We start from the raw sequence: 5,570 nt of genomic DNA on the forward strand, positions 1-5,570 counted from the left end.
TGAGAAAACCATAATTCAAAAAGAGACATGCGGCGCGAAGGGGCGGGGCACGGCGTCGGGCACAGGGCACAGTGCAGGGCACGGCACAGGGTGGATGGCATCGACGCCCGGCGGGATGATGGTGATGGCATGAGGGTGATGGGTGTGAAGGCACCCGCACCACGCACTCCCTCCTGGACCCAGACATGCCAGTCCTTGTGAGGCAGAAACTTGAGAGGGAGCCGTCCTCTCCCTGAAGCCTCACGGTGGAACAGCTGTCTGACCCGTTCAAAGGGAAGGATGAAATCTCTTCACAGGCACGCGATGTGAATGGAAGAGGCCTGTCACTGTGCAAACAGTACAGCACTCTGAACACACACTAAAGACAGCTCTCATCTCAAAGAACCCAGCACTTGTGTCACAGTATGAGAAGTTAGATGCTGGGGAAAAGCATCTGATGGATGAAGCCTTCCGGCCAGACAGTGATCTCTTTGGACCCATTACTTTACATTCGCAGTCAGACTGGATAACCTCCCATCCTGAGGCTCTCCAAGACTTTGAAGAGTTTTTCAATGATCCTTACAGAAAGACACCTTCTCCACAGAAGCACAGTATTTATATACAGTGCATTGGATTGCTAGGAAACACCAGAAGTATCAGTGAAGAATATGTGAAATGGCTCAAGGGCTACTGTGAAGCATTCTTCTATGGCTTGATGGTAAAACTCCTAGAACCAGTTCCTGTCTCTGCAACGAGATGTTCCTTTAGAATCAATGATAACATGCAGAACCTACAGATTCATGCAGGGCAGATCCTGAAGTTCTTAAAAAAGAAGAAACCTGAAGATGCTTTTTGTGTTGTGGGAATAACAATGATCGATCTTTACCCAAGAGACTCCTGGAATTTTGTCTTTGGACAGGCCTCTTTGACAGATGGTGTGGGATATTCTGCTTTGCCAGGTACGGCAGTGATTTTGACAGCTCACACTATGAAGGCAAACTGAAGAAGCTGCAGAAGAAATCTTCAAGTGACTACTCAGTTTTTGATAATTATTACGTTCCTGAAGTGACTAGTGTTTTTCTGCTTCAGTCCTGTAAGACTTTAACCCATGAGATTGGACATATCTTTGGACTTCGGCACTGCCAGTGGCTCGCATGCCTGATGCTAGGCTCCAACCACTTGGAAGAACCTGACCAACGTCCCCTCGACCTTTGCCCCATCTGTTTACACAGAGTGCTATCGGCTTCCACCTTAAAGACAGATACAAAGGGACACGGGTTCCAGCCCTGACCCGGGAAGATCCCACATGCCAAGGAGGAACTAAGCCCATGCGCCACAACTACTGAGCCTGCACTCTAGAGCCCGTGAGCCACAACTACTGAGCCCACGAGCCACAACTACTGAAGCCCGTGTGCCTAGAGCCCGTGCTCCGCAACAAGAGAAGCCACCTCAATGAGAAGCCCATGCACAATGAAGAGTAGCCCCCGCTTGCAGCAGCTAGAGAAAGCCCGCGGGCAGCAATGAAGACCCAATGCAGCCAAAAATAAATAAATAAATAAATGAATAATAAATTTACATTTAAAAAAAGACATGCACCGTAATATTCATTGCAGCACTATTTACAATAGCCAGACATGGAAGCAACCTAAGTGTCCATCAACAGGTGAATGGATAAAGAAGATGTGGCACATATATACAATGGAATATTACTCGGCCATAAAAGGAAGTGAAATTGAGTTATTTGTAGTGAGGTGGATGGACCTAGAGTCTGTCATACAGAGTGAAGTAAGTCAGAAAGAGAAAAACAAATACCATATGCTAATACATATATATGGAATCTAAAAAAAAACTGGTTCTGGTGTACCTATGGGCAGGACAGGAATAAAGACACAGATGTAGAGAATGGGCTTGAGGACACGGGGAGGGGGAAGGGTAAGCTGGGATGAAGTGAGAGAGTGGCATGGACATATATACACTACCAAATGTAAAACAGATAGCTAGTGGGAAGCAGCCGCATGGCACAGGGAGATCAGCTCGGTGCTTTGCAACCACCTAGAGGGGTGGGATAAGGAGGGTGGGAGGGAGATGCAAGAGGGAGGGGATATGGGGTATACGTATGCATATAGCTGATTCACTTTGTTATAAAGCAGAAACTAACACAACACTGTAAAGCAATTATACTCCAATAAAGATGTTAAAAAAAAAGGCAAGAAATGAGAAATAAAAGAACAAAGCACAAGAGGACAGATAGGAGAGAAATAGCAAGTGTAGGACTTAAACTGTATCATTACTATTAATTATTTTAAATGTCAATGGTCTATGATCCAATTAAAAGACAAAGTTTGTCAGAGCAAATAAAAACACAAAAACCAGCTAAATGCTATTAACCAGAGCCACACATTAGAGAGAAAGATGAGAAAGATTGAAAAATAAAAGGATAAGAAAAGATATCCTACCCAAATACTAATCAAAGTAAATCTGATGTTGTTAAATTAATATCAGACAAAGTAGATGTTGAGGTAAGCAGTATTGCTAGAGGTTAAAGGGGACATTTCATAATTAAACATATTTTAAAATATTACCCATTTCTATCTTCCTTTCTTTTGTTAAGTGCTATAATTTTCTAATAATAGAATAACTATATTCAGGTAAGATGATGATTCCAAAATGCCATGTCATTTCAAGCACAAAAATATGATGAAACCAATTTTTAAAAAATTATTGCCCGTCCATGCATGCCATTAGACTTTTAAGAGTGACACCTTTGAAAATGTTAGGATTATTACATTTGCTGATCACCAAAGATTTTATTTGTTCCTATATAGCATTAATGTGCAAAACTACTTATTGCATCTGTCCTGTTAAATAGTCTGCTTCCCTTTCCTCTTTATTCTTCTGAAGTCACGGGTAATGAATTCACTCAGAAAACAGGAGTGAGTTAGCACTGCCAAGACAGACCATTTTCATTATCTTAATGAAAATAGTTCAGGGGAAAGACCTTCATCAGCTATTGTGTGTCTTGATGAGAGTTCGGACATTACCTGTCTTTAAAAAAATAACTACTGTAGCTTCGCGTTCAGCTATTTTTTCTGGACATGCATCCAGCTTCTAATATACCCTTAAACAGAAAGTAATAAATGTAAAGCTATAGAACTTTGTATAAATGTCAGGTTCTGTTATTATTTTTCACCAAACTCAGAACGCCATCATTCAGAAACCACATATGATTCAGTGAGGTGCTTTTGCTCATAAAAACCATTTTGTTTCTCTCGGGGAGCTGTAGCCAGGGGAAGAGACACTCTCTAAACATTGAACCAGGAGCTGTTCAGGTAGAACGCTGTGGAGGACACACAGAATGTGTCCGTCGTTCAACAACTTCATTTGAATCAGAACCAGTAACAAAACAACAACAAAATGGAGGAGCCGTCATTTCCAAGCTTTGATGTCTTATAAGCTGGTGGAGCTAAAATTTACTGTAACTGGGCTTCCCTGGTGGCGCAGTGGTTGAGAGTCCGCCTGCCGATGCAGGGGACACGGGTTCGTGCCGCGGTCCGGGAAGACCCCACGTGCCGCGGAGCGGCTGGGCCCGTGAGCCATGGCCGCTGAGCCTGCGCGTCCGGAGCCTGTGCTCTGCAACGGGAGAGGCCACAACAGTGAGAGGCCCGCGTACCACACAGACAAAAAAAATTTACTATAACTGTAGGCACACTGAAACTGGGAGATCTGAGAAGGTGTGGCCAGGGTGTAGGGCCCTCAGAAGAGGGAGTGGTTATCAAAACGCAGAGGAAGCATCCTGTGCAGAGAGGAGCTAAGACTTTTGGTTGGTGGAGCAGGAGAGAGCTGGGGAGGGAAGCAGAAAAACCTTTGCCTTACTCTCCTTCCTTTTTCACACCTGCCAATAATCTCTACTGGCCAAACACAATGGGAAACCAGCAAGCAAGTTGGTGCAGCCTTTGTGGGAACAGAGTAAGATGGAGAAGTGTATAGAGAGGATCTGGAGGAGCACAGGGAAACTGTCTGGCACGGGGGCTGTCGCAACTGTCTAGATAAGAGACCACTTACTGAATTTGAATCTCAGCTCTGCCATAAACTGTGTGCTGTTTGACTTTGTGGAAGATGCTTAACTGGTCTGAGCCGCAGTGTCCTGTTCTGTTAAAATGAGAGGAATATCCTTACCTCACAGATTATTGTGAGGATAAGGTTAGCGTGTGTCATTTAGTGCAGTGCCTGGCACACAGTAAGTGCTAGATAAATAAGTTACTTTCCCTTCTTCGTTGAACTTATACTCTGCTTGCCTCTTTTAAGCCAAGCCTAGAGATCTACTTTCTTTTTAACATTAGCATACTTTAGAAAGATCCTATTATTCGTAAAGGCCCTGGGGAAGTGTTAGGATCATTCCTATGTCAGATACATTACAGTTATAATTGCTTTGGATCATGGTATTATTTAAGCAGAAAAACATTTATTTTTAATTCTTCAGAAATGCCGTGCACACTACAAGGGACTAATTTGGCCCTTAGCAAATAATTCAACATAAATTACCACCTATTTACCAGAGCAGCAGTTTATTTCCTAGGACCACTAGACACTGACATCAGCTGTACCCTATTTGTTTGTGTCAGGTAATGAGATACTCTGCATGCAGAACACTTCATTGGATCGCCTTTGGGGGAAGCTCAGAAGATTTGCTATAAGCCAATTGCTCATTCCAAGGATTAGAAGAACATTTCTTATTGTAAACTACACACACATTTGCCAGGTCATTTCCAAGTTCTAATGGAAAGTCTATAATGTATTCTTATAGTCATCTAATGTCTTTATCCATGATCTCTCAGGCTGGAATGTTTTCTGCTATTCCATTCACCCAGAGTAATTCTAAAACAATGATGGTTGCCCTGCTGACTGGGCCTCCAGAGGAGTCTGGACAATGCCCAGACTACAGGCTTTCCCTGTGGGGTGCTCTGATGAGAGGGGAGTGGGGGGAACTGAGGGTACTGAGTGCAGTGTTGAGAAAGGCCCACAAAATGATAATAATGCTTGCATGTGTATCCACTTCCCACTTAGCAATTTCACAGCCATTATGCCAGTTGAGGTGGGTAGGATAATTACCTGCTTGCTCTTTTCAGATGAGAAAACTGACTTTCAGGGATGTTAAGTAGCTTGCCCAAGGCCTTCCAACAATTTGGGTTGACACAAGGATTAGAATATAGGTCTAAAGAACTTGTCTAGGGATGAAAAAGCAAACTTACATCCCAGAGTCACTTGCTAACTGCCTGGTCTCTGTAAAAGAATGAAACAAAGACCACCAGAGCTTTAACAGTAAAAAAAGAAAGCAGAGTAAAGTTTATTTCTGTGCCTGACAAGAAAACACTAATCAGTTAAAAAAAAAAAAAATTCAGTGACTAGTTTGCTGAGAGGGAAAAGTCAGAATTTGTAAGTGCTCTGGAAAGGTAGAGGGGATTCAAGGTGGTTATGCTAAGTAAGTGTTGAAAACTAATTCTTTGGATAGAATGGAGCCAGACCCTAGGTCTTAACATGATCCATTAAAACAAGCCCCACTGTCCATTGATCTGGAGAGTCTTTAGTTAGGC

At 43.0% G+C, this 5,570-nt stretch overlaps 1 pseudogene across 1 annotated transcript; it reads left to right on the forward strand.

Annotated features, from left to right (window-relative positions):
- Window positions 1–283: 283 nt before the first annotated feature.
- Window positions 284–1,325, forward strand: LOC309805992 (archaemetzincin-2-like; annotated as a pseudogene). The gene has a single exon. The product of its transcript is annotated as an archaemetzincin-2-like (transcript).
- Window positions 1,326–5,570: the final 4,245 nt, after the last annotated feature.

Source organism: Mesoplodon mirus, assembly GCF_964341445.2.
Source record: "Mesoplodon mirus genome assembly, chromosome: 6".
In the NCBI taxonomy this organism is placed as follows: domain Eukaryota; kingdom Metazoa; phylum Chordata; class Mammalia; order Artiodactyla; family Ziphiidae; genus Mesoplodon; species Mesoplodon mirus.